Source organism: Vicugna pacos, chromosome 7 (genome assembly GCF_048564905.1).
Source record: "Vicugna pacos chromosome 7, VicPac4, whole genome shotgun sequence".
Classification (NCBI taxonomy): Eukaryota; Metazoa; Chordata; class Mammalia; order Artiodactyla; family Camelidae; genus Vicugna; species Vicugna pacos.
In genome coordinates, this window is record NC_132993.1 from 85,699,272 (window position 1) to 85,723,451 (window position 24,180).

The window sequence follows — 24,180 nt, forward strand, 5'->3', positions numbered from 1 at the left end:
TGCGTGGTGAGGTCCCGGCCGCGCTTCCCGTTAGGGCCCTGAGGCGGGTCCGGGCTCACCGCCCTGGTTCGTAGTGTACCCCGCCTCCCCACATTAGTAGCCCCTGAACGGCGCGTCTCCGCTGCCACTTATGCCGGGGTTTGCAGAAGCAGGTGCAGCTCCGGAAGGTGGGAGGGCTCCTGACGGCCCCGGAGCACCTGCGACCGGCTCTCAGACCGTGGCCTGCTCCCAGGGGGCGGGTGCGGTGCGGTCTCGGGGCCGCGGCGGCTGCGGCCGCGGGGGGATGGGGGCTGCCCGGTGCGAGCCCCTGGATGTGTGCCCTAGTCCCGCGCGGCCTGGACCCCGCCGGTCTTGCTTCCCCATGTTCATGGGGTGCACGTGTCGCAGGCAGCCTTCTCCTGGGAGGCAGGCGCGGTGCTGTCAAGTGGCAGGGGGGGTGGGGGGTTGGGGGGCGGGGTCACTGAGACACCCCCCCCAAGTGCGCGAGGTAACCGTTACCTGAAGTCACTATTGTTTTACTTTCCCAGGGACTCCGGCGAAAGGATGAGGGGCGAGTTCCCATCCCGATCTCGGAAAAGCTCCCAAAACGGCAGCAGCGTGGCCACCCTGCCGCTGCCTTGGGCGGTCCACAAACCATTCAAACCGCCCGCGCCAAGAGGTACCCGACGATCGCGATTGGCTAAGCCGGACCATCGCCCCTGGGCGGGGCCGGCCCCCACGCGGCTGTCACGGGTCCCGCCCCCACGCAGCGGCCGTTCGCCCCGCCCCGCTGGTGCGCATGCGCGCAGTCCCCACAGGAGAGAGTCTGCGCACACCCCCGGCCGGCCTTCGTCTCGCGCCGCGGCTCCGTCCCCTGTCCTCGGAGGCTTGTCGGCTCGGCGAGACAGCAAGAGCTGCGGCCGGCAGGGGGCTGTGCGGACCCAAGGCGGCTGCGGTGGCGCTGGCCTGTGGAAAATGCCAGCAGGCGGCGCTTCGTTTCGTTGCTCCCCGCACCCCCACCCCGGAACCCCGTGCGACCGCCGGGGAACAGCCCGCCCACGCAGGGAGTACCGCAGTGAGACGCTTCGGCGGGAACAAGGCCGACGGCCGGCTGTGCCGGTTGCGTCCCTGAGGTGAGTACGGCGGCGGCGGCAGGTCGCGGGGCGCGGGGCGCTGGAAGGAGGGGGATGCGGCGGCTGCCGCCCCGGGTCCGCGCGGGGGGAGGGAGGCCCCGCGGGCCTCCGCGGGGCGGGGAGTGCGGGCGCCGGCACTCTGCGCGCCAGGGGCCATGGCTGTGGGCGCAGTTGAGCACCTCGGAGCCCTGGTTGCTCCCCACCCTGAGCACCCTGGAGCCCTTGTCGCTCCTCACCCTGGACACCCGGGAGCCCTTGTCGCTCCCCACCCTGAGCACCCCGGAGCCCTTTTCGCTCCCCACCTGGGTACCCAGGAGCCCTTGTCACTCCCCACGCTGGGCACCCCTGAGCCCTTGTCGCTTTCCACCTGGGCACCCCGGAGCCATTGTCGCTACCCACATGGGAACCCAGGAGCCCTTGTCACTCCCCAACCTGGGTACCCCTGAGCCCTTGTCGCTTCCCACATGGGCACACTGGAGCCCTTGTGGCTCCCCACCCTGGGCACACCTGAGCCCTTATCGGCCTCCAACCTGGGCACCCGGATTCCGTTTTCGCTCCCCACCCTGTGCACCCCGGAGCCCTTGTCGCTCCCCACCGTGGGCACCCCGGAGCCCGTGACGCTCCCCACCATGGGCACCCAGGAGGCCTTGCCGCTCCCCACCCTGGGAACCCCGGAGGCCTTGCCTCTCCCTACCTTGGGCACTCCCGAGCCCTTGTCGCTCCCCACACTGGGCACCCCGGGGCCCTTGTCGCTCCGCACCCTTCCCGAGGCCCCAAAGTTGTGCCCCCGCTGCTTGGGCCATCCGAGGATGGGCGCGGAAGCCTCAGTGGGGCTTAGCCCGCCACTGAGCCTGCCCCGCACCTGGACTCTTGAAGTCGCTCGCACCCTATGGGGCCAGAAGAGGCTGGTGCCCTTGCCTCCCGCCGCCCCACCCCACTGATCTGACTCCTGTATGATTTGGAAAAACTCCCATTCTCACAAGGTAGGTTCTTTTTCCATTTTAGGAAATTATAACTCTCCTTTGACAATTTTGTTTTCTAGCAGTTACTTTGATGTGACATAGGCATGATTTGATTGTTTGGAAAGGCTAAGCCAACCAAATGTATAGTGACATTTAGGTCCAAGGCCGAAAAAATCAGTTTCTTCCTAGCACCGATTATGCTGTGCGCGTGAAAAGGATAAAAGTAGCAAAGAGAGGCACCCTTCATTACAGATCTTTAGGTTGCTTAGTGGCTCGTTTGGCTAGCATAGGAGTTACAGAGAAATAGGAAAGACATCGCGTAATGTGTTTTGAAAGGTGGGTTTTTGTACAAGTGTTTACAGTGCCCTTCAAATTATTTCAGGATCCTTTTATGGAATATAAAATTGAGTATTTAATATATATTTTGTGTATAACGTATATTGTGTAGCATATACCTATGTATACGTCGAATAGAACATACATATATTCCATTCAATATATTATGGTAGTAAATAACGATGGAGAGGATTAGTTTTCTCAAATAAAAATAGACTATAAGTAGCTTTGTTTCTGGAATAAGAGAAATAAGCTTTTCATCCTCAGTATCTTTGTTTGAAAATGTGTATGACTTCTGCTCGTTCCCAGCTCCGGTGTTCCTTCTACACCTCTCTGTCTCTAAGCACCTGTCTTATCTCTCTCTCTGTTGCTCTCTCCGTCTGCCACTCTGTGTTTCAGTCTCTCTGTGTCTTTCCTGGGATGCATGTGCATGTATATTTACGTGCGTATCTGTGTATTTACGTGTTTGTATTGTTAGGGCCGAGGCAGGTCACTTCTGAAAATGCCTTGATGACATACTGATTGTTTTCATGTTGCTGAAGTAAAACCTTCTTTGCAAGTTGTGCGAGCACTTTGGTGGGGTCAGCTGTAAGGATCGGCACTGCCGGGGAAGGGCTGCTGCGCCTGTGGCCCTTTGATGCGTCCTGCACACCGTTTCCCTGGAGAGGTGTGTCTGTTCTCTCATCCATCCGGGGGATCTGCTGGGGCCTCTGCCTCCTCACGTTGTCACCAGGGCTGGCTGTCACCAGGCTAAAGCCCTGCCAGCGTCATGGTGACCAGTGCTGTCTCCACAGTGTATCCGTCTGCCTGTGTCCTCCCCCGAGAGGTCGAGCTCGTCTAACGCACACTGGCCACCTGCTGTGCCTCTCCTTGGATCTGCGTGTGTGTTTTGTTTGTTTAGAGCGCTGGGTTTCGAGAGGTTTTTGGACCCCAGGGATGTGCAGCCTTTCTCCAAGCTTGGGACCTCTCGGGTCGATGAGTCTCTTTCCGGGTATATTTCTGGGCTTTTGCTGGTTTCTTGGTTTGTGTGCTTTTGTTTTTGCCCCAGGAAGAGCTAAGCATCTCCCTTCTGTCTTGTGGCTGTGGCGTCCCAGGGGGAAGAGCAGCGCCTCCCCCGAGGTTATGCAGAGAGTTACCGAAAGGGCTTCATTTTGCACATGACATCTTTAGCCCACCTGGATTTCCCTTTCCAATAATCAAAATGCGATTTCAAGTGAAAACAAAAGAAAACATCACCAGCCCCCGCTTAAGCCACGTGGGCAGGCACGCAAAGCCAGCTTTCCTGTGGCTTCATTGACAGGGAACACCCAGGAGAGGTAAAGACACCCAGAGGGGAAGACGACTCGGGGCTGTCAGGGGCTGGGGGGTGAGGGCGTGGGGGGCAGTGCGTGCTGTGGATCCAAGTTTTTACTTTGAAGAAAGGAATGGTGTGAGCCTGCAATGCAGTGATGCTCGCACGGCATCGTGAAGGCACCTAGTGCTCCTGAATTGCAGAATTTCAGAGGGACAAAGTCTATATTTTATTAAAAGAAACTTAAAAAGGCAAGATAAAGGATGCCATAACCGATATGAAAGAAACAGAGGCAAGTGAAGAAAAACCAAACACAAATCACTTCAGGGGAATGGAAGTCAAGGTCGGGTGCGGGAGGGGATTCACGGTGGGATTTTGAAGAAGAAGGTGCGGGTGGGCGCAGAGGGGGCTCAGCCCCAGGGGCTGCTGACGCCTGAACTGGCTGTCCGTGGCCCAGCGGTCCAGCTGCAGGTGCAGCATCTTCAGGACCTTTGGAAGCAGCGGGAGCTGCGGGACCTTGAGGAGCAGCAGGAGCTACGGGACCTTGAGGAGCAGCAGGAGCTGCAGGATCGTCAGGAGCAGTAGGAGCTGCTGGAGCGGAAGGAGCTGCAGGATCTTCAGGAGCAGCGTTAGCTGCTGGAGCTGCAGAAGCTGCAGGAGCAGCAGGAGGGAGCTCGAGGTCTCCTGCTGGATCCTTGGGTCCTGGTTTTGGTCTGTGGCATCTTCCTCTGCCCGTGCCTGCTCTGGATCTGTGACTGTTGGAAGTGGAGAGAGCTTTGAGTCTCGTGGATGCGCTCGCTCGTGCTTTGAGAGAGGAAAACTTGAGCCACGTGCCTCCCTTTCCGTGGGCCTCTTCAAGGGCGGACATCTTCCCAGAGCTTTGCGGACAGCTCCCACCCAGCAAGTGCCCACAGGATGTGTTTTGTGACTGAACTCTTGTAGGCAGGTGGTCTGAGAGCAATGTTTGCTCTGGTGCCAGCAGCAGCCTCTGGGGACGCCTCCCTGTGTGGCCCAGCCCTCGGCCCTCCCTCAGCTGCACACGTTCACCAGCCCCGCCCTTCTCACCTTGGGGCTGTGCCTCGGTGGGCTCCTGGTCCTCCACCTGACTCCCAGGGAGCTGCTCCAGGTCAGAGCCGGGTCTGCTGAGCTGCCTGTCATCTGCGGGCTGGACCCTTGCGTGCCGCCTGGGCGGTTTCTGGGGAGGAGGCCGTCGTGGTGGCGGGGACCCCTCCGTGTGCAGACTCACCCGGAGCTGGTGCTGGCCCTGAGAAGCGTGCAGCGGCCCCTCGCTCGGGGAGGCGGCGTGGGTGTCCTGATCCAGCGGCTCCTGCAGTGTCCGGCTCTGCAATGACAGTGAGCGGCAGCGGGCCCGTCCCGGAGGTCTCAGAGCCGTGCCCGGCCAGGGCCACTCCCGCTTCTGCCCGCTCGACCCTCTGCTGCCAGATCAGACTGGGACCTTGGTCAGCTGAGACGGCCACCTGGGAGGGAAGAGACACAGCCAGAGGGCACGGGCTTGGACTCGTGCGGCAGGTCCCTTCCCGGCTGGCCACAGCCCAGCCCGCCAGCTGGGACCCGGGTTGCGTACGTGACAGGCCCCCCATGCCTCTGACCTGCTCGTGCTTGAGGCATGCCCCCCCACCCGAGACCAACGTGACTGCCCACCTCCACCAGCAAAGGGAAGGGGATGTGGGGCTATACCCGGGTGGGGTCTGAGTGGTGGCCTGGGCTGGTCGGGCCTGCCCCGGGCTTCCCTGGGTTACCTTTGGGTCCCTGTGGCCAAAAGGCCAGAGGCGCCTGGGGTGAGAGCTGAGCCAGCGCCGGCACCGCTGGCCCAGCTCCTGGCTGCGGGCCTTCCGGGCACCGTGGCCTCCGGGTGTTGGGACGCAGCAGAACATGGGTGACTGAGTTGAGCTGAGTTGACCAACCGGGTGAGCCGACTAGGGGCTTCTGGACAGAGTGGGTGCCCGGTGACCTCGGGTCTAAGTTCTGTTGGGTTCGGTTGCCAGGGAAGTGAGGTCACTTCCTGGGATCCCCTTCCCCAAGCTTCCTCCTTCCGTAGAGCTCCCCAAGGGCCTCTCTGGGCTGCTGACTGCTCACCTCCCAGCCCATGCCGTGTCCGCACACAGTGACGCCAACTCGGCCCCCCTGCCCAGGACCCTGCGGAGGCCTGGATGCAGCCAGGGCGCCAGCTCTGAGGACGCAGCTGGGTTCGGACCCGGCCCGCCATCGTCCGCAGTGCTGTCACCCTGGACGAGCTGCCTGCCTCTCAGGGTCTCCCCAGTCCCCCGTCGGCACAGTGGGGATCATCCTGGCCCCTCCTTCCCGGGGAAGCCATCGTGTCTCCAGAGGCACAAACACCTGCCTCACCTTTCAGTCCCATGGGCTGGCATCACAGGGAGCTCGCGTGCAGACTCGGCAAAGGGAGGGCCCCAGAGAGGGCTGGCGGAGCGCAGAGCACACCCCACACAGCCTGGGTGGGGTCTGCCCTGGGGTCCGGAGAAAGTCACTCCCCTTGCCACCTGCTTCCCAGCTCCCTGTCGGGGCGGGGGGTGGGGAGAAACTGAACATAACTGTGACTTCGTTCTCGCTGGCATACCACCTCCTGGGTCACTGTGTCATGTTTAGATTCAGGCCCAGGGTCTCATCTCGGCCCCTCGGGTGGGCTGCCCCGTAATGCTCTCTGCTTTTATGCCTTCTGGTCACGTTTCCTCGTGTGAGCCCCCACCACACCCTCCCCTCCAGTGTGGATGGCCATTGGGACCTGGTTCTGACAGGCAGAGTGACGTGTGAAAATGGGCGTGACTTCCGCTCGTTCCCAGCTCCGCTGTTCCTTCTCCCCCTCTGTGTCTCTCAGCGCCTGTCTTGTCTCTCTCTCTCTCTGTTTCTCTCTCCCTCTGCCTGTCTGTGTGTCAGTCTCTCTGTCCCTTTTCCTGGATGCATGTGCGTGTACATTTACGTGCGTACCTGTGTATTTCTTGGTTTGTAATGTTAGGGCCCAGGGCAGGTCACTTCTGAAAACGCCTTGATGACATACTGATTGTTTTCACGTTGCTGAAGTAAAACCTTCTTTGCAAGTTGTGCGAGCACTTTGGTGGGGTCAGCTGTAAGGATCGGCACTGCCGGGGAAGGGCTGCTGCGCCTGTGGCCCTTTGATGCGTCCTGCACACTGTTTCCCTGGAGAGGTGTGTCTGTTCTCTCATCCATCCGGGGGATCTGCTGGGGCCTCTGCCTCCTCACGTTGTCACCAGGGCTGGCTGTCACCAGGCTAAAGCCCTGCCAGCGTCATGGTGACCAGTGCTGTCTGCACAGTGTATCCGTCTGCCTGTGTCCTCCCCCGAGAGGTCGAGCTCGTCTAACGCACACTGGCCACCTGCTGTGCCTCTCCTTGGATCTGCGTGTGTGTTTTGTTTGTTTAGAGCGCTGGGTTTCGAGAGGATTTTGGACCCCGGGGTTGTGTAGCCTTTCTCCAAGCTTGGGACCTCGCGGGTCGCGGGGTCCCTTTCCGGGTATATTTCTCGGCTTTTGCTGGTTTCTTGGTTTGTGTGCTTTTGTTTTTGCCCCAGGAAGAGCTAAGCATCTCCCTTCTGTCTTGTGGCTGGGGCGTCCCAGGGGGAAGAGCAGCGCCTCCCCCGAGGTTATGCAGAGAGTTACCGAAAGGGCTTCATTTTGCACATGACATCTTTAGCCCACCTGGATTTCCATTTCAAATAATCAAAATGCGATTTCAAGTGAAAACAAAAGAAAACATCAGCAGCCCACGCTTAAGCCACGTGTACAGGCACGCAAAGCCAGCTTTCCTGTGGCTTCGATGACAGGTAACACCCAGGAGAGGTAAAGACACCCAGAGGGGAAGAGGACTCGGGGCTGTCAAGGGCTGGGGGGTGAGGGCGTGCGGTTCGGTGCGTGCTGTGGATCCAAGATTTTACTTTGAAGAAAGGAATGGTGTGAGCCTGCATGGCAGTGATGCTCGCACGGCATCGTGAAGGCACCTAGTGCTCCTGAATTGCAGAATTTCAGAGGGACAAAGTCTCTATTTTATTAAAAGAAACTTAAAAAGGCAAGATAAAGGATGCCATAACCGATATGAACGAAACAGTGGCAAGTGAAGCAAAACCAAACACAAATCACTTCAGGGGAATGGAAGTCAAGGTCGGGTGCGGGAGGGGATTCACGGTGGGATTTTGAAGAAGAAGGTGCGGGTGGGCGCAAAGGGGGCTCAGCCCCAGGGGCTGCTGATGCCTGAACTGGCTGTCCATGGCCCAGCGGTCCAGCTGCAGGTGCAGCATCTTCACGACCTTTGGAAGCAGCGGGAGCTGCGGGACCTTGAGGAGCAGCAGGAGCTGCGGGACCTTGAGGAATAGCAGGAGCTGCAGGATCGTCAGGAGCAGTGGGAGCTGCTGGAGCGGAAGGAGCTGCAGGAGCTGCAGGATGTTCAGGAGCAGCGTTAGCTGCCGGAGCTGCAGAAGCTGCAGGAGCAGCAGGAGGGAGCTCGGGGTCTCCTGCTGGATCCTGATGGTCCTGGTTTTGGTCTGTGGCATCTTCCCCTGCCCGCGCCTGCTCTGGATCTGTGACTGTTGGAAGTGGAGAGAGCTTTGAGTCTCGTGGATGCGCTCGCTCGTGCGTTGAGAGAGGAAAACTTGAGCCACGTGCCTCCCTTTCCGTGGGCCTCTTCAAGGGCGGACATCTTCCCAGAGCTCTGCGGACAGCTCTCACCCAGCAAGTGCCCACAGGATGTGTTTTGTGACTGAACTCTTGTAGGCAGGTGGTCTGAGAGCAATGTTTGCTCTGGTGCCAGCAGCAGCCTCTGGGGACGCCTCCCTGTGTGGCCCAGCCCTCGGCCCTCCCTCAGCTGGGCAGGTTCACCAGCCCCGCCCTTCTCACCTTGGGGCTGTGCCTCGGTGGGCTCCTGGTCCTCCACCTGACTCGCAGGGAGCTACTCCAGGTCAGAGCCGGGTCTGCTGAGCTGCCCGTCAGCCGCGGGCAGGACCCTGGTGTGCCACCTGGGCGGTTTCTGGGGAGGAGGCCGTCGTGGTGGCGGGGACCCCTCCGTGTACAGACTCACCCGGAGCTGGTGCTGGCCCTGAGAATCGTGCAGCGGCCCCTCGCTCGGGGAGGCGGCGTGGGTGTCCTGATCCAGCGGCTCCTGCAGTGTCCGGCTCTGCAATGACAGTGAGCGGCAGCGGGCCCCGCCCGGAGGTCTCAGAGCCCTGCCCGGCCAGGACCACTCCTGCTTCTGCCCGCTCGACCCTCTGCTGCCCGATCAGACTGGGACCTTGGTCAGCTGAGACGGCCACCCGGGAGGGAAGAGACACAGCCAGAGGGCACGGGCTTGGACTCGTGCGGCAGGTCCCTTCCCGGCTGGCCACAGCCCAGCCCGCCACCTGGGACCCGGGGTGCGGACGTGACAGGCCCCCCAGGCCTCTGACCTGCTCGTGCTTGAGGCAGGCCCCCCCACCCCAGCCCAACGTGACTGCCCACCTCTACCAGCAAAGGGAAGGGGATGTGGGGCTATACCCGGGTGGGGTCTGAGTGGTGGCCTGGGCTGGTCGGGCCTGCCCCGGGCCTCCCTGGGTTACCTTTGGGTCCCTGTGGCCAAAAGGCCAGAGGCGCCTGGGGTGAGAGCTGAGCCAGCGCCGGCACCGCTGGCCCAGCCCCTGGCTGTGGGCCTTCCGGGCACCGCGGCCTCGGGGTGTTGCGATGCAGCAGAACATGGGTGACTGAGTTGAGCTGAGTTCACCAAGCGGGTGAGCCGAGTAGGGGCTTCTGGACAGAGTGGGTGCCCGGTGACCTCGGGTCTAAGTTCTGTTGGGTTCGGTTGCCAGTTAAGGAAGGTCACTTCCTGGGATCCCCTTCCCCAAGCTTCCTCCTTCGGTACAGCTCCCCAGGGGCCTCTCTGGACTGCTGACTGCTCACCTCCGAGCCCATTCCGTGTCCGCACACAGTGACGCCAACCCGGCCCCCCTGCCCAGGACCCTGCGGAGGCCTGGATGCAGCCAGGGCGCCAAGCTCTGAGGACGCAGCTGGGTTCGGACCCGGCCAGCCGTCCGCTGCAGTGCTGTCACCCTGGACGAGCTGCCTGCCTCTCAGGGTCTCCCCAGTCCCCCGTCGGCACAGTGGGGATCATCCTGGCCCCTCCTTCCCGGGGAAGCCATCGTGTCTCCAGAGGCACAAACACCTGCCTCACCTGTCAGTCCCACGGGCTGGCATCACAGGGAGCTCGCGTGCAGACTCGGCAAAGGGAGGGCCCCAGAGAGGGCTGGCGGAGCGCAGAGCACACCCCACACAGCCTGGGTGGGGTCTGCCCTGGGGTCCGGAGAAAGTCACTCCCCTTGCCACCTGCTTCCCAGCTCCCTGTCGGGGCGGGGGGTGGGGAGAAACTGAACATAACTGTGACTTCGTTCTCGCTGGCATACCACCTCCTGGGTCACTGTGTCATGTTTAGATTCAGGCCCAGTGTCTCATCTCGGCCCCTCGGGTGGGCTGCCCCACAATGCTCTCTGCTTTTATGCCTTCTGGTCACGTTTCCTCGTGTGAGCCCCCACCACACCCTCCCCTCCAGTGTGGATGGACATTGGGACCTGGTTGTGACATGCAGAGTGACGTGTGAAAATGGGCGTGACTTCCGCTCTTTCCCAGCTCCGCTGTTCCTTCTCCCCCTCTGTGTCCTTGTAATTGCTTCAGGTGGAAGCCAAGTGGTATAATGGGGTTATGGATGTGGATTTGGTTCCTGGCTCTGCCGTTTGCCCTATGGGTGATCTTAACCACTCCAACCCTACATTTCTCATTTCTTGAGCAAGGATGATGCCTCCCTCTAGAGCCATTCTGTGGGTCACACCGTGTAACATTTGTGAAGAGCCAGCCGTGGTGCTGGCACGTGGTGAGGATTCTAGTGACTTGTATGCCATGGTCACGCCGTGGTCACGCCATGGTCATGGCTCATCAATGTGGAGTTATCCTCGTGCCTGCAGGACACTGTCCCGGCGTCCACGTGGCCCTGGCCTGGTGTACAACTTGATCTTTGTGACATTCCTCTCTGTCCTGTTTTCTTTCACTCCACTCACTCCCAGTAATTTGGAGGAAGCCTGAGAAGCCTGCCAAACTAACATCAGGCAGTTTAGCTATTTTAATTTGTCTCTGGCCGAATATGTGATGGGGAGGGAGATCGACTGAAAGATACTTTGGGAATTTGGCTTTCCATGTCTCCTGTTAGCACAGAAAATTGAGAACCAGTGAGTCTCAGGACATTCTCCAAAATGAAAATGCTGTTTCGTGAATTGCCACCTGTGGTTGTTGCTGCCATAAACTGGGAGTGAGAAATCACAGGTCTCTTGGAAAGAACAATCAAATCTGTGTGGTTTGCCCTGAAATAAAATAGGGAATACACAGGCTTTAAAGCCTAGGATTTGGCATAATGCAAATGAAGCAAGTCATGAATCTGTAATCCTTTCACCCGCAGCTTTGAAGTCTTTATGGTTATTGCTGCTGAAGATGCTGCTTTTTGGTTGATACAGGCAGGCTGCATCAACACCATTTAGAATAGCTGGAGGCCGACGTTTTAGAAGAAAAAGGGCAACCAGAGCAATTTCCCTGAGGGTCCATGAATCCGAATTCTGTTGAATGTGACAGTTCCTCGATAACCCTGGGTTCTTCACAGAAACACGTGTGGGAGGTGCTGGAGCCTCGCTGTCCAGAGTGAGTCTAAGAATGAACTAGTCTTCAGTGTTTCTGGACCGAGAAAATACATCTCTGGGGTTTTAAAAAATATGTGGGTGTTCACGTGGGAAGGTAGGGATAAACTGCCAGCTTTGTTCTGCTCCTTCATTATTTCTTTGGATTTAAGTACCTGCATAATCGTTTCCCACCCTTTTGTGTTGGCTTCTTCTCTCCCCACCCCTGCCCTGGCTGTTGCTCTTGGGTAAAAGTGCTCTTACTAATCAGTTGGACTGTGGGATGATATGTCAGGGTTTAGAGTCAGTCTTTCCTCTGTCTATACCCATCTTACTCATTCCTTGAGCCTATTCACCTGAAAAGTATCAAAGAGGGAAGAAGACTCTAGGAAAGGAAGAACAGTGGTCGGCTAAGTCAGCATGGTTTGACTTAGGAAATGTTACCATCATGTTAGGGCAGATGCCTTTTTGCTTACAAGTGAAATGATGTAACATGTATGGTTGACATTTCCTGTTGAATTCTTGGTTCAGCATTTCAGTAGGAGGTACCAGATGAAACTCTGCATTCTCAGCCTTCATGGTTGGCATGTGTCTCCATTGACGTAAAAACGACAGAATCTATGGAGTGGCACACTTGGTGCAGGTCATGGCGTGGCCATCCCAGGGTCTCCGCTCTGACTTGGGGTACTTCACCCCACCTGCAACTTCCTACGCTCTTCTAAAATAGCCACAAAATCCTCCAAAACTCTGTGCTATTTTCAGACCTGCTTCCACTTAGAATAATTAGTTTCAATCATTACTCACAAGATTAGTGCCTAATTTGGGATGAAGTATTTTATTTGGCCTTAAACTGTCTCTTTTTTCGAGCTTCAAAGAATCTGTGTTCCAAGAATGACCAGGCTGTGTGCATCTCTCCCAGGTGCATGGTAACCGTGTGGAGAGGAGGCTGGAATAAACCCCACCCAGAGGCGGCCTCCCTGCTCCCGAGCTCATCCCGGGCTCCGTGAGCAGCAGCCCGGCTTCACAGCTGTCTCCCTGAATAGCGCCTGGTGCTTGTCGAATGAAAAGAGTGGTTCCTCTGCTTTACCTTAAACCATCTCACCCTTTGCCCAAGTCACTTTTAAAATTATTGATGTGAATTCTATACCATAAAACTGACTATTTCAGAGTCCATCTTAAAGTGAGTAATTCAGTGGCATTTAGTACCTTCACCGTGTTGTGCAGCCGTTGCCTCCTTCTAGTTTCTGGTACCTGTTACGCGGTCACGCCGCGTCCCTCCCTCCCCCTGGTGCCTGGTGACCACCATGCTGCTTTTTGTCCCTGTGGACCTGCCCATTCTGGATGTTTTATGTAGATAGAATCATCCAATCTGTGGCCTTTTGTGTCTGGCTTTTCTGCTCAGCCTGATGTTTCCGAGGCCTGTCAGTGATGTCGTGGGTATGAGTTCGGCTTTCCTTTGTGGTTCGATACTGTTCTAGCGTCCGGATATAGCGCATTCTATTTATCCACTCATTAATCGACAGACATTTGAATTGTTTCCATCTTTCAGCCCTTGGGAATAGTGCTGCTGTGAACGTTCATGTACTGGTATTTGAGTCTGTTTTCAATTCTTCTGAGCCACGGTGTGCTTATTTCCTGATTGTCTCTCACACCTGTCCACCGCTCTCCCTTTAGTCGAGCCTCCCTCATCTCTGGTGCCCTGGCTGGCTGGTCTGGCCCTTCCCTAGTCTGCACTCTATGCTGTAGCCCTGTAGCCTTTTCAAAATGCAGACCTGGTGTTTATGCCCTTCACTGATTTTTGAGGTTGCTCACAGGATAAGGCACAAACTCCTTTCAGGCCCACAGGGCCCAGCATAGCCAGGTCTCTAACTGTTCCTTTAAGCTCATCTCACCATTCTGCCCCTCACTATCTCTGCCGGAGCCACACTGACCTTTCTGTCCTACAGACTCTCCATGCCGGGCTCCACCACGGGCCCTTTGCACATGCTCCCCTGTTGCCTGGAATGCTCCTCTCCTCTTTGCCTGATTAACACCTTCTCACCCCAGAGTTCTAAACTCACACCTCAGCTCTTCAGGGAAGCCTTCCCTAAGTCAGACTCACCCCACCCCACCCCTACCATCTTGGATGCCCACAGGCTCCTAACTGTTCCTTTGTAGCACAAATTCCAGTTGCAATTTTACATTTGGAAGATTATTTCATTAATAACTGTGACTACAGAGACAGAAGGCAGCTGTATGCAGAGCATGGGTTCTGGAGCCAGACTATCAGGGTTCAAATGCTGGCTCTGTCCCTTACTGGCTGTGTGATCTTGGGCAAGTTAATTAACCTCTCTGTGCCTCTGTTTCCTCATGCATCAAATGAAGATCATAATAACACTTACCTTAGATGAATGTTGTGGGAATGAAATAAATTCATATGTGTTAAGTACCTGGCACTAGAATGACCTCAATAAAAGTACTTTTGCTATAATTAAAAACAAAAAAGAACTATGCCTACACTGCCACCCCAACACCCTTCTTCCCCAGACTGTAAGCTCAGTGGGCAGGGAAGCTCAGGGGGCAAGTCTCTTTTGCTCATTGTTATAGCTCTAGAATTTAGTCCAGGATGACCATGTGGTCAGTGCTTATTAAGTTTTTATTGAATGATTGGATGAACCCATTCCCTTCTTCACAGAGACCATTACACTACGGTGTCCCGTCTGTCTGTCCGTCTCTGCACTTTTAGGGGGCTCTCCCTTCCAGCACGCAACTTGATGGTGTTTGGCCGCAACCCTGCTCCTGCCCACTTCCTCATCTGGCGTGTTTGAGGAATTGTTGAAGGCGGGGAGCCTTTGTCCCTGGCTCTGTCCTGAGGGTGTGGCCCAGTCAATGGGACAACTGCAGGAACACAGAAGGCTTGCTGGGCGCCGGGCCATGTGCTCCCTGCTTCAGACATACCAAACGAGAGAGGCGGGAGTGATTTCTGTCCCCGTGTTACAGACGAGGATTAAGAGTCTTAGCATCTGGAGACATTTGGAGAAGAGCCTCTGGAAGTGTCCCTGAAGGGCAGAAATAAGGGATGATGAGGACAGTGGCAGCACAGGAGTGTGGAACCCCCACGCGAGGGTCCTGGGCCCTGTGCCTCTCCCTCCCTGTTCTAACCTGGCTTGCAGCTCCACAAAACCTTCAACTCCTTACTCTCCATTTTATAATCGCCCTTGCAAAGAAATCTAATTGCCCTGACAAGGCCGCCCCCCCACCTCCGTCCTGGCCCTGCTTATGTTTAACTATCTCAGTCAGGAAACGTGTGCTGAGTAACTTCTGGGAGCACAGAGGAGAGGCCAGCAGAACCAGCAGCCGCTCTGTTGACAGGAGTGCATGTGGGTGTCACTTCCCTGGGCTCTGAGAAAGCTGCTAACGATCAGCTGGTTGTGGAGGCTGAGGAAATGCCTCCTTGTTTGCTTTGTATCTTCCTCAGCATGGTAAGAATGTGTAAACAAGGACGAACAGTCCTCCAGAGTCCTTTCGGGTCCCTGTGAAAGAGCATGTACATGGAGCTGACCTAGCGGGGCTCGCGGGCGGAGTGACAAAAGGGCCGTGAGTCCATTGCTTCTCCCGACAGACGGAGAGGGACGGCCATGAGCCATTAGAGCAGGGGCTGCCCTAGGAAGCTCTGAATGCTTGGCTGTGTGTCCTGCTGGTGCCTGACCCTACCAGAAGGAAGGCGGCAGCCTGATGTGCTGACCTCCCTGGGAGAGCAGTGTCCCCAGGCCATGCAGCCTGGCACATTGGGAAGCTGACATTAGCAGCATGGTGGCCGTGCAGCTTTTAGCTCCAGGGAACCCCAAATCTGGGATGCGTGGGTGTGCATTGTCACGTGGGGTGCGTTGGTTTAACATGCGTTTCCGGGGCCTTCTCTCCTACGTGCATTTGAGCATTAGGCTTGGCTACCCCAGGTTTCATCCTGCCCGGCCCACTGGCCGGCAGTGAGTGACCTTGCTGTGTTCCCTTTCTGAACTGTGCTTTCCCCACGTGTCAAATGAGAGAATTATTAACTGCCTCCCTTGGTTGGCATTGGGATTAAAGGTGATAATATGTGAAAAGTGCCAAATAGTTGGCACTTAGGAAACATTCGTCCCCTTTCCTCCCCTTCCTCCTGCTTCTGGGTCTCGGTTTTTCAGAGCATTCAGGAGCTAACCTGGTCATAGATTATTGGCCACCTATGTTTTCTTACTGTTGCTGGATTTACCCAAACTGAACCTACTGGAATGACTACCTGTTAGTAAGTAAGTTATATTTTGGCAGTTTAGCAAAGGATCTTCCCATGGGGCGTAGGGCACGTTAAGGAAAACAACTGATGCTATGTTTTGGCAGAGTGGACTGTCCTCTTCCTGTTTGGGAGAAAGCCTTTGGAACGTTAACCCAGTCATCGCAACCCACTTCTTCGTGGAGTTCACGTGGCGATTATCACAGAAAGAGGGAAGAAGGAGTTTTAATGCTTATGAGAATCCCGTGTTTTCTCTGCCATTTTTACACTTCTTTGCCCGCATGCTCCCACCTTTCCCTGTTCTCCACCCTCTCCTCCTCGTGTCCTAGCATCAGGCAGTTGCAGGACTCAGAAGAGCCTCTGGCGGGGTCCTCTCCTCGTATCCTTGCACTTTACACGTGGGGAGACTGAGACCCAGGATGTCAGATGACAGGCCCAGGGTCCCGAGCTCCTCCGTGCTCCTCTTCTTCCAGCCCCTGGAGGTGGCCCTCTGAGGAGACTACCAAGGCTCCAAAGAAACAAGCCCACCTCTTTCTTTCAATATGAGGAAATGATAGTTGCCCAGTGAGCCTCCAAGGGGCGGAGGAATCCCTGCCCCACCATCCCGCAGACCCCTGGGCCCTGGGAAAGGATCTTAGAGGCAGGGCTGCAGCAGGATCCTTTTGGCCATGGTGAGCCACTTTTACTTACGAGTAATATGTCTTCCTTCTGGTATGTGGGCGAAGCAGACAATTTGAGAACCAGCTGTTCTGAAAAGAAAAGAAAAAAAAGACCCGTGAGGCAGAATTCAGATGTGGAGGGCTCTCGCAGGAAGCTTTTGTTTTCCTTTAAAATTTTGGGGAGAAAGGATCTAAGGATTCGCTAAAGGTGGGCTGGCCCCACCCCCTGCAGCCTGCCCCTGCCCCACCTGCCCCACCTGCCTGACCTGCCCCACCTGTCCTGTCCGGGCCTGGAGGTGGAGCATCAGGAGACAGACCTCAGTTCAGACCCTACCTCTTAACTCTTTTATCAGCCATGTAATCTTGAATGTGAACTCATTTTGGGGCATAACCTTTCCAGGCTGTACTCGTGAAGAACTGGTAGAGTGAGCGCTGTGGGGGGCCAGGGGCGGTGTGTAAAACGGGAAGGCTCTGGAGCAGGCTTCTCAGAGCTGGCTGAGCTCATGAACCCTCCCCACCTCCGGGAGCTTGGGAAAATACAGATCCCAGTGCAGGAGGTCTGAGCTGGGCCTGAGAGCTTGCGCTTCTAACATACTGGTCCACAGCCCACACTCTGAGTAGCAAGGACCCAAAAGATGCTCCCATCCTTAGGTTTGCTGCGAACTGTAGGTGCAAACAGACAGCTATGTCAACAAGCTGGCAAGTCTTTTTTCAGCCCTAGAAATAGAAGAGAATACCTGCCCCTTACCTGACGCTGATCATGAAAGTTTAGGCATAGGGGGCTTTCGGCCATCAGCAGTCTTCTCCCTGGTCCCTTATATTGTTAATTGTCCCCAATAACATGAGAAATACTGAAGAAGAGGGCAGGGAAAGGGACGATCTACTCTGTGGGCCCAGAGAGGTCATCAAGGACCTTACAAAATACCTTACATACCTCAGGGTTCAGGAGTTATGGTTCCTTATCTCCCAGAGTTTCCCTGTGCAGAGCGTCTTTCAGGTATAAAGCAAAGAAAATGGAGAACGTCTTTCCTTCATCAGTAACACCAACTTGCATCTCGAGTCAGAGTCGCCTGGAGGGGCTGTTAAAGCACAGATTTCCAGGCTCCTCGCTGGGGATTCTAATTCAATAGCATGTTCAGATCCCAGGGGATACCGATGAGCACACTTGGACTAGCACCACGTGAGTCCCCAAAGCCTGTCTGTAGGAGTGGTGCACGTGGGAAACATGCCAGCCTGTGCCCCCTCTTCCCGGTTCTCACCCTGCCGATCACAGTGGCTTTGCCAGGAGTGGGCATGTTTACGCTGCACTGGGGTTTGCGGCGTGAACGAGAGGTTCATCTGTCTCCAGATGTCTGAAGGTCCTGCGAGGGTTAGGAGAGATGAGATTTCCGGCTGCCTGCAGATGGCTCTTCCTAGCACAGCGGGCCCCGAGAGGCTGAGGCTCTGTAATGTGGCTGGTTGGCTGATCACCTGGGGGGGATGTTTAAAAATAGAGCTTCCTGGGGTACATCCTAGGAGACTCGGGCAAGCAGCCAGGCTTGGGACCCCCTGCGTGGAGAGCAGCGAGGCACCAGATGGGCAGTGGAGAGCTGCTCTCACTTTTAACGATTCTTGGATTCAGCTCTAATGATTACTCTACTGAGCAAATGATTCCCCAGCAGGAAATTGGACCATTTGTAAGTACATTTCCTCACTGGATCCCTAAAGTCAGAGTTGATAAATTCCTCTTGCATTTTCCAAAGTGGTTCATTTCTCTCCCAGGGATAGTTACCAGCCAGGACCATCTGGCCATGGGGGTTCATCTGGGGTGAAGCGTCCCTCGGGAATAACACTGTCCACGGCCTCTGGGCAGTGTTGAAAGGGGAGTGGACAACAGTCACCGATGAGCAAATCCCAGAGAGAACACTTCCCAGGCAAACTCAAAGTCAGGTTAAAATTGAGGCAATGTTAGATAATTAGCTTCAAGGAGCAGTCCCTCCTCTCATTTATCACACGTGGATTTGAGGACGGTGGTCTTCCCTGGAGTCTCCTGGTTCACCAGGAGATGCTTTCAGAGCGTCACTGGGCGCCATGCGCTGTGCCAGGTGGGCTGCATGAAGGTGACTCGGGTACAGTCCCTTCCCTTATGGCAACCACTGTTGGCGAGAGGCAGGCACTTAACATCTAACTGTAAAGGCAGCTTAACTCCTAGAGCAGCGTGTATCTGGAGCAGCCTCCCAGCACGCTCCACCCTTGCCCGGTCTCATTTTCTCCATAGCAGTTGCCACAGAAATGACTGGCTGAGTACTTGCTTATGCCTCATCTTCCCTCTTACAGCATAAGCAACAGGAGAGCAAAGAGCAGACCGTTAGATCCTGCCATCTCTCGGCCACTGGATGTGAGCGCCTCAGGAGGGGCACAAGTGCTGCTCTCTGCAGCTGAGGCCTTCCAGGAAGGGGCTGCCCCAAATCTGGGGCAGATGCTTTGGGAGGAGGTAGCAGCTACAGTGGTTCTCAGACATTAGCAGGCATCAGGATTACCTGGAGGGCTTGTTAAAACACAGATCACTGGGCCTCACCCTAGAGTTTCTGATCCAGTAGGTCTAGGATGGGGCCAGAACTTTTCTAACAAGTTCCCAGGTGATGCTGATGCTCCTGGGCCCAGGACCACACTTCGAGGGGTGGGGCATCAGTGCAGCCATCACAACTGACCCAGCGGACAGGTGGAAGGTGACCAGGTAACAGAGGCAGGGAGACTTCTTAAAAGTGACCCAGGTGAGAGGAGATGGGGCTCTGAAACAGGCCACAGCAGTGGGACTGGAAGAAGAAAGAGGGTGCTCCAGACACACGTGATGATGGGCGGGGCTGGATGCAAGATGGGACACAGGAGGAGAGGCAAGAGTCAGAGCAGCCGGAAGGATGCAAATGCCAGGAACCAGGATGGGCATGGGGTGGGGCAGAGGAATGGCATGTTCCTTTGGGACCTGCTGCTGGGTTTTCACTTCTATAGAGACCTCCAGATGGGAATGTTAAAAAGGAAGTTGAAATGCAATTCACAACTCATGAGGGAAATCTGAGCTGCAGGTATAGTTTTGAGGGCCTTTGGGGTAGAGGTGTAAGCTGAAGCCGTGGGGCTGAGTAAGATTAGGTAAGGCTGGCTCATTAAAGAAAGAGCAGTGATGCCCCAGAAGGAAGCCAAGAGACTCGCTTGGAGTGCCGGGCAGAGACAGAGAGGAGTGGGGTGCTCTGAGGTGCATGAAGCAAAGGGACAGGAGGGTGTCACTGGGAAGGGGCAGTACCAGATGTCAGGGCATCTCAAAAACTGAGCCCGTGTCTGAAAAATTCGAGGACCCCTCAAAGTAGCCATCCGCAAGTGGCAGGGTTGCATGTGAGGCGTGAATTAGAGGAACTGGTCCACACACTTTCAAGCCCATAGTTTTTCAACTCCTCATTTTACTTTGCCTGTGCAGTTTTAGTTTTCCTTGACGATAAAGTCGCCTTCTGGTTCCATATTGGTGGAACACGCACAAGCGGAAAGAATCTCACCCTGTAGACACACGTGGGGCGTAGGAACCATCACGACAGGAGGCGTTTCTTCTCAGAGCAAAACCAAGGTGGACAGTATGATGGCTCATGGTGAAGCTAGGGGTCAGCTGGTTTTTCTTCAGTTGAGGCATAACTGACTTACAATATTGTATTTGTCGCAGATATACCACATAGTGGTTTGATATTTTTATACATTATGAAATGATCACATTGTCTAGTTACCATTTTTCATCATGCAAGTTATTTCACTATTATCAACTAAATTCTGGGGGCAGTTTTTGCACCTCTAAGCTCCACGGTGGGAAGACAAGACACCATGTATTCATCTTTTTTCCTCTGCATCTGATACTGATGTAGACCCTCGTGGAACCTTGAAACCCCTAGTGTTACAAGAATTAAATGGATTCTGACAACTTGTTTTGAACTATTTGCAGTAAAATGCTGCAAAGAGAGTCGATTGCTGTGAACTGAGTGTCCCCAGGTGATAATTGTGTCTTTCATAGGTGGACAGTTTGTTTAATTTGTGGTACCTGTTTTGTCGTCTGGGTCTTTGCAGACCCTGGTTTTTGAGAATACGGGGATGGAATCTGATGAGACTCTGATGAGTCAGGATCGAGGTTTACTGGCTCTGCCTGCTGTGAGAACACACACCAACCTGTGCTCTGTCTTCACAGTTCTGTACGGAGCTCAACCAGCCAATCCTGCCCAACATCCGCAAGTGGAAGGGGCCGCGAGGATGCTGGAAGTTCATTGTTTCAGAGACGCCCTCGACTCAGCTCCAGAAGGTATCCTCATCTGCAGAACTTGGATTTTCTTCCCATTTTCTTTTCCTCCCAACCCTAGACATTTAAATGTTTCCTTTGCCAACATCCTTGGTGTGATTTTGTATTTCTGCCCACTTTTTAGCTCTTTGCCATTCATTTCAAAATGCCCTGGTTCTCGTTTCCTGTTTGGATCGGGAAGGGACTGCCGCCCAGCGGAAATGGGAGTTTGGGTGTTGGGAGGAGAGGAGAAATCCTGTCTGGAACCAAGGCCACAAGTAGGGTATTTCTGTCCTTTGTGCTCATAATCCCTTCTCCACGGTTCCAGCCGCTGCCAAGTTTGTGGCGAGCCCATGTTCATTGACTGAAAACTTCAGACCCACTTAATTGCGTGTGCACTCTTGGCTTTCAGTGGGAGGAACTGTGCACGTGGAAATGGTCTGTGGGAATTTTCAGCCGATTTTAATTTTGCATGTTCTTTCAGTAGGATCACCCATCTGGGTTTGGGTAAATCTCTGTATATATAGATTTTCACTCTGGCATATCATATTCAAGATCGGTTTTTATTCACTTGAAATGTTCAGTATCAGTGGAGTTGTAGATTTAAAAAAAAAAACCCGGCTAATTATGAGTGGAAAAAATGTATCATCATATAATTTTTCTATAAATGCAGATGCTATATTTTTTTCTCTCTAGTATTCCTAGTATGCTGGTAAACACACATGAATGGTGCTTAGCTGAGTGATGTTGAGATTTGAGGCTTTTAACTGATAAATGTTTACTGGATTAAAAGTATCCAGTCATTTATTGACAGTAAGCTCTCTTTTTAGCTACACCTTAAAGTGTGACCTATGTTCTATTTCTCTGGCTTTTGGAGTGTGTAAATGGTTGCTGTAGGTGGGAGCCAGCGTGCATTCACAGGAGGCTGGAAATATTGTCAAACTGGAATGTATCTGGTCTTTACCACTCAAGCCCACAGCTGTCCCTTCTCAGTCCACATGAAAATAACAATAATGCCCCTTTCCTTTTTTTTAATAGCACTTCACACATAGGTAGGTTCACAAGGCTCTTAACAGCGCATTTAACGCTTTTTATTCATTCATATTCAACAAATCGTTAGAAAGGCGACTGCATGCCAGGCACTGTGTTACAAGCCAGATCTATATGGTGACAAAAACAGACCCAGCCACCCAGCCCAGCTTGTTTTCATTCATTGCATGTCCGGGGATCCGAACCTGAGCCTGACAGAGCCTGTGGTGGGGACAGGCCGGGTAACCGGACTCCAGGTAGGGTGTCAGGGCTGTTGGAGAACAGCAGGGAGGCCCAAGTTCAAGCCTCTTAAACCTCGCAGCTTCAAGTCCTTCATCTGTAAAACGGGAGCAACTAGCCCTCTCTTCACTCACAGGATGGCTGTAGGATTTAGAAAGATAACGTGCATTGAATGCTTGATTAACAGGCACGGGTGGCAGACAGGCCCGGTGGTGCTGGGCAGGGAGCGGGTGCCTGTCTCAGGTTGCCATGGAGAGTTGTGGGCCAGTGGACAAATCTCCTGGTTTCTCAAAAGGTGCCAATATCTGGATTTTAATGTGAAATTTCCTGAATTTTAAATGTGGGCAGATCATTTTAAAATTATTTTAAACACTGTCTGGATGTAACAAACAGTGTGCAAGTCACAAATGTGCCACCTGGACCGCGGAGCAGCAGGAGAGAGTGTGGCAGCAGCTGCCGTTTCTCCAGTGTCTGAAGGGACGTCCAGGTGCCTCCTCCTTGGTCTCCAGCCTCACCCCCTGGTGGAGGGGCGGTCCACACATGAGAACACTGAGGTCTAGTGAGACAAAATGATTTGCCCAGAAGTCATCCAGCTGATGCGAGGTGGGGTTCAGGCCCCGACCCAGCTAGCGCTCTCTGACTCTAATGCCCCCTCTCCTCCCACCACGCCATGTTGAGGGCAGCTCTTCTGGATAAGGGCCCACCTGAGCTGGGGGCTTGGGAAAAGCTCCCAGAAGGATGTGAGGAACCAGTAGTGGAAGAAGCAGCAATACAAGGCCAGGAAGGCCCAGTCATGCTGGGAACATAGGCGAGCAGGCGTGCAAGGCAGTGATGAACAGGGAGGTGCCCACCCGGAGGGCCCCTGGGTTTTACAGCAGAGGGTGACCTTAGTGGTACTTAAGGTTACTCTGGCACCACCGCTTGGGAAACAGTAAATTGGGGGGAAGGGTGTATCACCCTCTGATCCAAACAGGGCAAATCATATTTCCTTCACTCTACACCTGAGAAAACAGGTTTAGAAAAACACAGCAGCTCCCCAGAGATCCCACCGCTAAGTGGCTCAGGTGGTTCTGAGACCCAGGTCTTCTCATTGTTAAACTAGTGCCCCCACGAGTGGGTGGGCAGGTCGATCATTTTAAAATAGAAAGGCGCACAGCAGGCAGAACGCTGTTCCTCCCTTCCCTCCTCTGCCACACACGTGCGGCCGGGACTAAGCTGAAGCTGGCGACTCGGCCAGAGCCCACTCAGGATATGCAGTCACTTCTCCTTTCGCAACGAGCATCGCTGCCCCCACCGGGTGACACTGCTGATACCCGACCCCTGCACAGAGCCCCCAGCAGCCGGACTGGCGGTAGGGGGAGACTTTCCTCTTTCCACAAGGCACCCGGTGGCAGCAGCAGGAAGCAGGCAGATTCAGAGTGGTCCCTCTGATGGCCAGAGACCTTGACCCTGCTCACACCACCCTGTCTGTCTGCCCCACTCACTGGCCCTCGCAGCGCACTGCCCTGGGGCTTCAGACCCCCACGTGGGGCCCCATCCACCTGAAGAGGACCCTTGACCGGTTCCAAACCACTGAGACTGTTACTCCTGACCTCTGTTCATCTAGCACATGTTTATTGAATTTCTGCTAGGTGCCAGATCCCAGCTGTTGTAAGCAAAACCACCCTTTGGATTCTCGTATTTGATCCTCAGCATTGCCACTTACCAGCTATGGGGTTTTAAAGAAGTTACTTAACCTCTCTGAGCAGCTGTCTTCATCTGACAGATGGGAGTGTGAGCAGCTACTTCATGGGGTGTGATGATTAAAAAGATAACTCCATGCCTAATCTGGGTCCCCATTCCCGCCCCATCCCCTCAAAAAGAGAAGAGCCCAGGCACCCCTGGCAGTATGTGAAGCTCCCTGAAATTGCCGGTCTGGGAAATTGGGTGGGGGGACAAGGAGGCACACGCTGTGGCTTTGGGTGTGCTTTTGTCTCGGAAGCAGCCCCTGGGCATGTAATCTCAGGACCCAGAGCAGAGCTTGCTGCTCCCCATCGTCTCCTCCTGGGCTCACCTGCCTCTTCCTCCGCTCAGGGCTGAGCCCTGCCACCAGATAGACCCCCTACACACACTAACCCTCGTCTTCTCCTGCAGGGGCCCGGGTTTGCGGGATTCCTGTGGGACACAGCAGCCGGGGTGGAGCTGAGAGACGCCGCCTGGCAGGAGAGCTCGCCTGGCAACGGGCACGGGAAGCCCGTGGGTCCCAGCCCGTACCTTGCGAGGTTCAAGGTACCGCTCATGTCGCCGTGAAGAGCCACTCCGTCTGAAAAAAGGGAAAAAGGCCCTTTCTGAACTGTGAGCTGGAGAAGCTCAT

The 24,180-nt window shown here is 55.0% G+C and overlaps 1 long non-coding RNA gene across 1 annotated transcript; it reads left to right on the forward strand.

Annotated features, from left to right (window-relative positions):
- Nucleotides 1-602: 602 nt before the first annotated feature.
- Nucleotides 603-24,180, forward strand: LOC116281360 (uncharacterized). Its single transcript, XR_012074628.1, has 3 exons — nucleotides 603-1,112; nucleotides 20,472-20,582; nucleotides 23,961-24,180. It is a non-coding gene; the product is annotated as an uncharacterized lncRNA (long non-coding RNA).